This window comes from Parambassis ranga, chromosome 19 (assembly GCF_900634625.1).
Source record: "Parambassis ranga chromosome 19, fParRan2.1, whole genome shotgun sequence".
In the NCBI taxonomy this organism is placed as follows: domain Eukaryota; kingdom Metazoa; phylum Chordata; class Actinopteri; family Ambassidae; genus Parambassis; species Parambassis ranga.
This window is the reverse complement of record NC_041039.1, coordinates 4,712,143-4,724,377: the sequence shown is the minus strand read 5'-3', so window position 1 is coordinate 4,724,377 and position 12,235 is coordinate 4,712,143. Positions and strand designations below refer to the sequence as shown.

Genomic DNA, 12,235 nt, shown 5'->3' with positions numbered 1-12,235 from the left:
CACACTGTAGGTTAAGTGGGGACTCTAAATTGGCCGTAGGTGTGAGTGTGACTGGATGTTTGTCTCTCTGACTTTTACTGAATGTGGAAACTTTAGTCACTTTAGTCATGCCTGCAGATCAGAACAGACTGAAATTTGTTTTGCCAACCATAAATCAATGGCACATTTTAACTGAGACATAATGAAGTCTCAGTTTTGTTGCTTAGATTTGGTATAGTTTTGTGATGTAACTGTTACTCATGATGCATTTAAGGACCATCAGATAGCAGCAAGCTAAGCTGATTTTAGTTTTTCTGAAGTGGGGATGTATCAACAGTCAGTTTGTGAAGGAGTACACTGGAAAAGAATTGTTGCACAAAAGAATAAATTAGCACTGCTCAACTCAAACTCAGGCTTCATTATGCTGCAATCACAGCAGACATTTCATCAGAAGATGTCTCCAATTATCCTTTTAAAGGTCCTCAGGTATTCTTACACACATCCACATCTTATTCGTTACCGTTGCTAAATATGGCTGCCATGCCAGGTGAAATTAGTCCCAAGACATCATCTCTTCGCAACTTAAGCTCCAGATGTACAGTACGGTGCCTATTCATGTCATTCATTTTCACTGCAGTTCACTGCTGTGAGAGCAATCAGCGGCATACAGAACAAATTGGTTGTGATTGTTAAGATGTGTTTATATCCAGCAGCTGAGCTTACACTTCCACAATGTGACAGCGAGATCCATCCATATGTGTGTATATAACGTGCATGTTCAGACCAATTTCCTCTTTCTCTGTGCCCACTCAAATGCTTCCGATTCTTAATTTAGCCTGAGTGTTTGTCCCCCCCCCACCCACCCACCTCCACACATACACACAGATATATAAACATGGCCTACTATCCATGATGCTACAATGCTCCCGACACGTCAAACTGCTCTCCTCGCTGTGAAGGCTGCAGGGTGGAAACTGGGTCCCAGCGGATTATGAGCACGTCAAATTGGCAGAATGTATTAGCGTCACACCAATCACCATCACATTTACCCTCACTGGTCAATTATCAAGATAGATAGCTCAAACAGATAATAGCCCACAACGATGCCTGCACCCATTTTCTGCTTAGTAGACAGAGAGGAATGAAGAGGCATGGAGAGGGAGAAATGTAAGCAAGTGATGTTGTGATAGGAAGAAAATGCTACTTTCAGCACAGCTACAATCAGACTGGGTCGATGGAGATAAAAGAAGGCAAAAAAAGAGATTGCAGTCTGCCTCTGGATCTGGGCTGGGGGCATGGGTGGAAGAAATATGGAGGGAGAGGCACACTTGTCATCCCAATGAAATCATCCTGAAGGCTGCTAAGGAAAGCGAGAGCTGCAGAGAGTAGATGAAATCTAACAAAATCCTTGCGTGCTTTGGAGGAAAAACGGGTGAAAAGTGCAGGACGTGGGGCGAGACGAGCAGAAGGGACCAAAAATAATGACCAAAAACAAAACTGTTTGCTGAATATTTTGAGGCGGGTTATAATCATCTTCCCTCTTAAGCATTCAGTGTTTGGAGATGCATCTTTCACTTTTCTCAACAACCCGAGATCCACAAACATTCAGTCTGCTGATCCAAAATAATGAGTCATATAGAACTGTGAAATCTAGACTGTTTTATAGCCAAAGGATCTGGTAAAGTAATACTAAATCAGTGCAGTGCTATGACAATATTCTACAATAAACATGTATGATTGCATTTTTTTTTCGAGAGGACATGTTGTTCAGTCTCCTCCTGTAGCCCTCCCAGAGATCAGCAGTCAGCTGTAATAGTGTGACCATTTTCCAGGTCATCCACCAGCAGGACTTAAAATTATCACTTTAATGCAAACCTTACCGATTGCCAAAGTCTCTTCATGGTTAAAAACTGCTGCAGAGATCTCTCAGTATCCACCTCAAAAATTGGTGTGATTGCTGAATCAGCTGCAAATCAGGCCCAAGGAGCCCGACTACCTAGTAAACTTGGTCATTAGCAGTGAGTAACTGCATAAACACATATCTGTCCCAATGTACAAAAAGTGTGATCATTAGAGTTAATTTAGGGGTCATGCTTTAGGTTGTCACTCATCATGATAAGCTGACCAACATCATGATGGGTAGCTACCACCGACAGACATGCAGGTTAATGACTGGTAACCAGAGTGCAAAAATAAGGACGTATTAGTCTATGTGAAATCCTTTTAACACAAATAACTCCTGATCATGTGTTGTTATTGTCTTTTCTATGCATACACTGCACATTGTTTAAGTGTACCCTACCCTCACCAATGTGAGGTTGATAATTCAGTCCTGAGCAACTATCATTTATTACAACACATGTTTACATGCGCTTTCCAGCCAGTACCCTGTTGTGTGTGGTGCGACTTGTTGCCATGGCATCCAAAAATGGCGGCAGTAGAAGAGAATATTTTTCTTTTATAAATGTATCTTGTGTTTTTTTTTTGTAACCTTAAACCTAACCACTGACCATTACCATTTTTTTTAAACCCAACCTTAACCAGTCAATTTTACTGCCTTATCCCGAGCCTCAGGTCAGGGGTGTCAAACTCAATTGAAATGTTGAGTAGTAGTTTAAATTTATATGAAAATTTAAAATCTTAAATCTGCAAAAAAGATTTGGGCCGGATCATATATGTTTTGAACACTGTGGTGAGGACCAGATAGAACATTGCAGCAGGCCGGATTTGGCCCGCGGGCCTCGAGTTTGGCACATGCTCTAGGTCCTCATGGAGGATCTTAGGAGATGCAAAGTTTTGTTTGACCGCAGTAAGGTCAATGTCTAATCTCAGATAGCAATGAGAAGAAAATTTTCAATAACCCTCATGAGACCACAAACTTATGGATCACTCCCTGTAGTTAAATGTTAATCAACAAATTAATTGACTAATCTCCGTGAAGATCACAGTAAGGAGTATGGAACTAATTTATATTCTGATTTGTCTGAATGAGCTGTTATGTAAAGGTCTTGTGATAAAGCTTTTCTATATAGCACAGCCTTTGTGCAGCACAAATTATTTCCTGCTTCCTCTGTCTTCCTCTCCTCATTCCAGATATTCCATTATTCCAGAAGACAGAAGCTCTTCATTTTAAGTGTCTGATCGAGGGTTCATGAGGACCATTCCGTATAATCAGCAAATGAGTAGCTTGTTAAATCCGGCTTGCTGTAATTTAGTCATCAGCGTGCCCGAGCTGCGTTTGTTATGTTTGCTTTCAGAGGACACGTGTCAAAGCTGTCACGTTGACTTAGGAGATAACAAAGAGCAGGGGGAGATCTGAGCTGTCACACAACGCATGCAAAAACCAAAACTTCCTCACAGTCAAACACATGGTGCGTGCAAGCAGAGGTCAGATATAGACCGGCTGTGAAGATCTAGAAAAATAGAAAAGTCTGAGTAGTTTTCACCTGTCATTTTCTATTAAGGTAATACAATCCCTGTCAGGTTTCTGTAACAGCAGGAGCAGAAGATAAGGTTGCTGTGTCAACTCTGGTCAGTTACACACGAGTGTTAGCAGCAGGCTAGCGGCTACGTGCTACCTCCACAAATACCACAGTGCCACTCTGATTTAGTGAAGATATATCAAATTTCTATCTGTTGTTCTTAGAAACATACACTCCAAGAGTTATCAGCACATTGCATCACTGGTTATTGCTGTAGCATTAGCAGGTCGTGGAGTAACACAGGTTACATCAGTGACCTCCTGTGGCCTTGTGTATAAGTGCATGCTGGCATTACCAGTGGGACTGGTCACTATAGTAACCCAGCAAATTGGTATGGCTGGATATTAACTAAAGCCACATTCGGTTCCTAAACCCAGCCAAGTATTTTTAGTGCCTGAACCTAAACCTGACCACAGTGCAACAGAAAATGGCAGTTTTTGTGATTATCAACAGTGAATACAGATACCTTCTCATAGCACACACACTAATAAATATTGTTCATTCACCTGCTTGCAAAAACTCATTTTTGTTTGGCCTCTTGTGTGGTCACTTACTTTTCTGTTTCTCAGACAAGAACCTCTTTGGATTGCTTTGCCATATTGTCCACTCGGAAACTAACAAGCTACATAGCTCCATCTTATATTTAAGCTGCAGGTATAGCGACGTAACCCTGACTGATGCTGAAAAGCAGGTTGTGTAGTTCCCTGTATGTTCCTGACTGAAAACACAGAGTTACATAGTGATGGTGCAAGTGCTAAGGCTATGGAGGAGGGGCCATTCAAAGATATACCATCATGATATGCCATCATAAACAATTTTACAAGCATTATTTAGGGGGGAAGTAGTAGAAACAAGTAGTATCTCTTAAAGGCATTCCGACTGAGCTGATTTAGTGCAATGCTCCTGCTGCGAGTGTGCGCGATACAGTATATCTTTATATTTTAACAGAACAGCATGAAAGCCCACTAACACAGAACAAATACTCACACAGCATATATGGGTCCAGCCTTCATGTAGGGGAGTGAAAACAAGTAATCATAGACTATCACTGTACTGATGACATCCAGTGTAATGAGTGCAGATATATAAATATTTCTACTCAATATGAGATCTCACACTCAAAATGTTCCAAAGACTGCAGAGAACATGATGTTCCACTCATCACTATTCTCCCCAACATCTCTGCACATAGTGTGTCTTGTTGTCTTATTGAAAACAGGAACATCTAGTATAAAAACAACCAATCTGCAGATCTTAACTCACTTCACCTGTGTATGTGTGTGTTAAAAACTCCTTCCTCTCTGACCTGATGTGAAAGCAATGCCATCTGATAGGCCATTCTCTACAAGAGATGTCACTGAAATAGCATACCCTTATCAAGGACAAAATGCTACAGCTGTTGGAAAAAAAAATCTGCAATTTGTGGGAACACTTTTGAGTTGGACTCCCACTGTACTAGAAATGCCAGAATATGTGATATGTGTTGCAGAAGACCTTGAAGTAACCTCAAGCACACACGCCGCAGAATCCTTGTCCCCATGACGATTCTTAACGCCTATACCCTCCTAAAAACACAATAAAAAGGCTATTTGAGGTGCGCCTTTCATGGTGAAAATAACGTGCTTTTATGTAGAGCAACAGAAACATTCATCCAGAGATTTCTCTTAGAGAAAACATGATGGAAGGAAGAAAAAAAAAACATATGCTACTCTCAGTTTTACCCCTTGTCTACTGAGAGAGACTGCAAAAAAAGAAGCTGACTGGCTGATGAGTATAACAATCTGGGAATCAAACTTCATGTGCTTCAAAGGAACTTGAAAGCATAACAAATTCTGTCTTGAGCAAAAAAAAGAGAGATTTAATATAGTTTTTATGAGCTTAAATAAATAATCATGGATATCTAAGAGAAGTTAACACATCCTTTTTCACGGCAGACATTTTGACCTTGTGAAGCAGGAAAAGCAGGTGTAACTAATGTCATTAACAATGGCTCCATTACACTTAGTGAGCTGTTCCAGTGAGTCAGCATGCACTATGGCAACACTCTGGACAGACACACTGAAAAGGAATGCAGCATTTCTTAATGCTATTAGTTACACCTGCTGTGAGAAAAAGCCTACTGGGAACAAAAAGAGGCGTTTCACCAAGTTTATACACCTAAAGTCTATTTACTAGTCACAGTGAGTGCTCGGCAGTAGCTGTGCATACATCTCCTGATCTCTGACAGACAGGAAGAAGCGCAAACCCTGTGAAATGGCTTGGCTCTGCTTTGATAGACGACCACCCAAAAAACAATCCAAGAAATCTGACAACCACAAAAAACAAACATGGACAGCAGTTTATGTGTAGTGACATTTGTGCTTAAAAGGCCAACACGGGAAGAAAAGAAAAGAGAATGTGAGTGGCCCATAGAGGTGAGGTAGCTTTATGCTATATACATACAAGTTTAAAAGACTTTCTGAAGGAAAAAGTGAGAGAATTTATGATCTGGCCAGCCTGTCCCTTACTAGGACAACATGAGGTCGATATTTTAGTCCTTGAAAACTGAACGTGTGTTGAGTATTTTTCCGGCCACACCTCTGTTTATAGTGGAGGTAACTGTTGCCATGGTAGCCAAAAATGGTGGCGGCAGCAGAAGACAACATCTTTCCTTGTAAAATGTGTAATGTTACAATGTATGTGTTTTAGCAGTTTTTAATGCTAAGCCCAAACCCAGAGGTGTTAACATAGCTAAAACCTACAGGTGACATCAGGAAGACTAAGTTGTGCGTCTCCCTTGTGAGACGCCAAGCGGACATTCAAGAAATTGCAGTTTTGGTCCCAACATCCAGCTGAAACCAGGCTCAATGTTTGCCGCAGCCTAAACAGTGCACAGCAAATTATTACACTGTGATAACTTTCCTGAGCATTAATGTTGAGCTGTCAGCCAAAGGCCCCTATTATGGAATCAGAGAATGCCAAAAAATTGAGTTCTGGTCTGATGAACTCGAGTTGCTCTGCTTCTTTGAAACAGCGTTTTAACATTCTGTTCTTACAGAGGCTATGAGTTTTAGCTGCATTCCTTTGTTAGAAAATCCACTCTTGGGGTTCAAATCTAATCCTTAAATGAGTTTTGCATCTGATCAATTTCACCATGTCGTTTACACTTTATCTCTTAATTTTACCTTTAATGTCAGAATCCAGCTCTCAGGTTTACCCATCCTTTCTGCCCAGTAAGGCAGAAAAATGAAAATAAATCACATTTAAAGCACCAAAGACACCTTCTCTAATGGAGCATAGAGACACACACCAAAACAGATAGAACGCCTAGCCACGCCTCATCTTGAGCCGCCGGGGTCACGCACACTGCGTAACAAGTGAGTGCACTGAACATTTTAAAGCACAACCTTTCAAATTAATATGATTAATGTGAAAGTGTGATATACGTATTGTCTTTTGTCGGTGGTGCCAGGGAGTTTAAATGAGAAGACATCCCTGACACATAAGCCGACCTGAGGTCATTATTAGCACTTTATGTCCAGCAGCTGTCAATTGGAGACAAGACTGGGGACCTAAATGTGATGCAGTGGTTGCAATTAGGCTGATTTATAACAAAAAAGCAGCCTGCGCCTCTTCGAGGACTGGCTAACCATTTTTTTCTCCCCGCAGTGCTTCTGCAGGCTGGGAGAGAAAAAATACTGATGACACAGACGCAACAAAAACATAAAACGGCTGATTTACTTTTTGTCTGCTTCTCCTGTTTTTCAGTGTCAGAGGATTTCCGTTTCATCTTCAAGCCATTTCATCTGTTTTCAAATACAGGAGATTTTCTTCAGTAATAACATGCTGCTTAAAAAATGGCCTCTATTCTCCTCACATGTTTCAATTCAGGTAAAACGTGGAGGCACATCTTTGAAAAAACAATTTATGTCGGTAAATGTTAGGCTGCATGATAAAAGTCAGATATACCCGCAGGCCAAAGCAGGTCAAGTCGGTTAAAATTTAAAGTGGATGGAAAGATGCTCTGAGAGTGGCCTAGTAACAAAGGGGTATGATGTTTTTTGCATTGTGTATCATCCTCAAAAAAACATTTCTGAGCTTCACTTCACTGACGGCCTGCTAAGATGATCCTTAGGCAGCATTACAAACTGCGAGCGCAAATTAACTCAGATTTATTGTTAATACCGCCCCGCTGTGAGGTTTAATAAATATTTTATGGCCTCACCTGAAACGGCTAGTCAAGGTTGTTTAATTATACACTCTCCAAAACTCTCGACTGAGACAGCAGCTACAAAAAGCCCCTAAAAGTCAACACAGTCCTAGATAAAAAAAAATAATTCTCCAGCTGCAGGGAAGCAGGTCGAGCAGTTGCTGCGACTCCACAGGTGCTGCTCTCCCACTCAGAAGACTGCTGTCTCAGGAAGGACTCTTACTTCAAACACTTCATGAAGACACTTGAGTCCCACATGTGATGTCTTCAGACTGAAAAAGTGTTTGATTTGCTTGAGCCATTCTGAAGTGGCCCTGGAGGAACTGCAGTTTATGGTACTTCCATCCCCTAAGGAAGCTTGCAGCTTTATAAATAAAGCTAGCATCAGGAATGATGACACAGGTTCATGACGAAGCCATTTGTCATGTAAACCATCAGACTTTATCCCAAATGCATAAACGCTGTGGTGCTAAAGGCTGCTGCAGCCTCAGAGCTTGAAACCAAATTTCTTGAAAATGTTGTTTTGACATATAAAACAAGTCAAAGGAAGTGACATCAAGGATGAAAAAGCAGCCGAGTCTGAATGTCAAAGTGCACAGCAGCTCTTGGGAGAGCAGACATTCCTGAGTCAATATTACAGTTGGCTCTCCCTCACCTGGTGCCTCCGTAGCAACCGCATCAATCAGCCCTGTGATGTCAGTACCCTCTGCTCTGCAGCCTTCCTTTCTATGTCTGTCTGTCTTCCTTCTCCTTCCAGATGTCAACAAGTTTGATCAGGCTGACATGGGAAAACTGCTGCTTGGCTGCTGCTCCTCAGCTCTCTGACAGATCCTTTACCCTGTCTCTTCTCCTTCTCTTTTTTGCTCTCCAGTCACTTGTGATTCCAACTCACTTGATCTGCCCCCTCCACCCCGCTCAATCCCTCCTGGGGAGTGGGGGAAGGACTCTGCCTTGTCACTGAAGTGACACGACTCACACAGTCAGGCAGCACATAGAGATAAGTTTGAGATCTTCAAGGGCGACTGTATAGTCGGGTGTTTCAAAATGCTCACTTCAGATTTAATCCTCTCAGAGATTTCCAAGTGAGACAGCATGCAGAATGTGACAGGCCTCATATCCAATTGAATTTAAGATAGCTGGTACTCCGAAATCTCCCAACATGTTCAAAAGACTCCAGTATTTTCTTACTCCAACACATATTTGTACAGAGAGAGTGAGGAAGGGTATCATGTAAATCAATGCTGATTAAAGATAGTGAAGACCTCCGTTTTGCACTCTGCCTACAAGTCAGTAGTAGCAGCCTCTCATGCAATATCACTACATTTAAATTACAAAGATAAGAGTATTTTATCTGATATAGGTCATTACACAAAACATTAAACCGTTGTGGTTACATTTACAAAATCTTTGTGTTATAAAATGTGCATCATCTGATGCTTCTGATCGGTCTTTAAATGCATCGTGTGCAATGTACAGTGCAGCCATTTATAGGTTAAAATCATGATTTCATGACAGCCACTTAAAATAAATTGTTCTGCACTCCTTCCCACAATTACAAAGCCATGATTGACCAACAGTGCCATGACATAAATTTAGTGCAGAGCAGAGTGAAAAACTTGCAGTCAAATAAGCATGTGTACCTTTGTCCTTGCAATAACATGGTTGTGGATTATGTATATTTTTCCTTAGTGTCAACAAATCCCATGAAAAGGCAAAAAAAATAAAAAACACAAACAAAGAATTGATCCCACAAACAAATATTGTCTGTGGATCCAAAGCCAGACTTGGCTCCCTCCTCTGTGCCACTGGGCGCCATTGTTAGTAGAAGATTAGGAACACATCACTGAGCCACACTATTACATTGGGGGGAGTATGTTTTTTCATTATGTAAAACATGAGTGCTAGAAACAGACACCACTGTGCGCACTTCGATACACAGTTCATCCACATATTCTTTCTCACAGCAGGTAGGAGACACTAGTCATTGGCAATTTTTAAAAAAATCAGAAAAATGCCAATTTAGTGGTTAACCTTCACCACTCATAGCAGTCACTCCCTTAATTATAAGAGCGTCACTCCGCATACAGTACAGACAGACTGCACAATAATGGTCATTATAGTCACTTTAACCTTGGTGATGCAAGAGCCTAATATTAATATAGTGAGTTTCAAATTTACCTGACTTTTTTTAGCTGTGACAAATCCATAGCAGGTGTATATTTACCATAGGTGAGAAGTTAAGGTCATATATGTTGGGACATATGACCTTATGTGTCCGTTAGCATAAACATAACCATGGATGTGTTATCAGCCAAATGACTAATGTAAAATTGGTGTTGATAAAGTCTGTACAATTTCTGCAATATTATTAAAATAAATATTTACACCAATTATGTAAATCAGTTTACCCTTTTACTCCAATTTACCCATTGATATGCCTTTGTTGATGTTCTGTGAGGTGTTTTATGGGAACTATTTTTTGTCGTTTGATTGCATGTTTGTTTGTTCAGCTACATAATTACCACAGTAATAGCTTCCAGCACTTTTTTGTCATGTTAAATTGTTCTGTTTAAACATATTTATATATAGCTTAACTAAATATTAAATATTAAATTAAATTAAATATATACATTGGCCTTAAGGGCATAACAAAAAAACTTTTGTGTTAAGAGCTTGTGTAATTATACATTAAACCATTTTATTACTGCACAAAAATATCAGTGAAATAGGTTACCAGTCTTCTAGATTAGTATCTGTATCTACTATGAAAAAGCCATACTGGTCAACCCTAAGTCGATTGCTGTGACTCTATATGAAGCAACTTCTAAATTCTAAAGATACAGCAGTAAGATCACACTCCCCTGTGTGAGTTGATGCATACCCAAAACAGAAGGATCTAAACTTTCATACCAAAGAATACATTTTTAATTACATGTTCCTTCTCTGCTTTATAGTTCTAACAGAAATCTCCCCACTAACTAGCAGCAGAGTCTGCATCCCTGTTTCCACATCAACCTCTGACCAGTGGCAGCCTTAGCACATCCATCAATAGCTCTCTTTCACGCTGACCCAGATGCCAGCCTCTGAGAGCCAGAACAGATCAACAGTCTCCCATCCGCACAGGCAATAAACAAGTGCTGCTGCCAGACGCAACCGACACCATCGGGCACACACACACACTCACCCCCACTCATTCCTGTCAATATCTGCACTGAAATGCATTTCAAAGAGGCACTTAGAATGTGTTTAACACAGACTGCAGCACTCAAAGCTTATATTCTAAGAGAATACAGTTCCATCAGAAGCTGCGTCTCAGTGCAAACTGTATGAAATGAGAACTTCTTCCACACAGATTTTTCACACGTAGGCATACACAGACAGCAAAACACACCGAGGAAGAGAGGCGGGTAAACAGGGGTAGTTTCCCAGCACATCAGAGAAAGGCACTCAAGTTAGAAATACCTGCAACTACAGAATGGACGGAGATAGAGGGGACATGCCTGGGAAGGAGGAATTGCCCATTCTCCGCCTTGATGCACCTGTTTACTGTCCTCTTCTGCACAGTCACTCCTATTTTTATTTTCTTTTTCTTTCTTCTTTTTCTTCTGTTGTTTTTTCTTCTGGCTCTTCTTCCGGTCAAGTTTTATCCCTTTTGTCTCAGCACATCCATGGCTCGCAGCTGTGTCAGTGCACGTGTGTGTGTGTAAAGCGTTTGGCAGGACGGGGGATGCTCTGTGTGGTGGTGTTGGATGAGAGAAAGCACGCCAGAGTGCAGAGGCGCTCCTAACCATGTCTTAGCATGGCCACTGAATAAACTCATCTTTTATGGATGCACAGCCCTCCCCACTCTGTTTTGCTCTTAAAGGGCCAGTGCTGCAGTTCCACTTCTTTTGATCTCTTCATGATATGCACTGGATCTGAATCATTGTGTCTATGGGAATATACTCTGGCGTGCATCAGTAATCCAACACTGCTACAAGAGCTTGACACTTTTCTCTGCGCGTCAGAGGAGGGGAAGCAATTGATCGAAGGATGAAAAGGAATCTGGAAAAGCAATAAAACAGGTGGAGGCAGATGTTTCTCAGTCACTTCTAGCAGAGAAACTAATGGTGGCGATGAATTATGGATACCATCAAGTACAGTGTGGCATAGTAACACTGCAGCTCATCTATAAAGTGTGTGTTTGTGTGTGTGTGTGTGTCCACTACAAAAGAATAGTGTCAAAGTAAATTCTGCCCTTGCACCAGTTGTAATTCAATCCAGAGTTGAAGGCCATGAATTAATGAGACAGAGTGTGTGTGTGTGTATGTTTGTGTTTCCAGGGTCAGAGGGGCTGTATGTCATGCACACTATGACACCTGATAATAGGATCTCTAGGGAGGAAGTGTTTGGCTGCAAAACTGCATCTTAAGCAGCTGGAAAAAGATCCTGAACAAACACAACAAGTGCAGCTCTGTATGCACACAAACAGCTGAATATAATAAAAGTTTTGGCGTGCATGGTTATGAGACAAAAAAAGCAGAAATTGGGACATGGTACAGGACAGTTGTTTTCTTAGCTTCTCTACGGCCCGATATGCTGGTAA

At 41.1% G+C, this 12,235-nt stretch overlaps 1 protein-coding gene across 2 annotated transcripts in view; it reads right to left on the bottom strand.

The window, feature by feature from the left end:
- Positions 1–11,196, bottom strand: part of srcin1b (SRC kinase signaling inhibitor 1b) — an 88,814-nt gene extending 77,618 nt beyond the window's left edge. For both annotated transcript variants that reach the window (XM_028430985.1, XM_028430984.1), the window contains exon 1: positions 11,113–11,196. The gene's annotated coding sequence lies outside the window, so the exon portion shown is untranslated. The remainder of the gene's footprint in view (positions 1–11,112) is intronic.
- Positions 11,197–12,235: the final 1,039 nt, after the last annotated feature.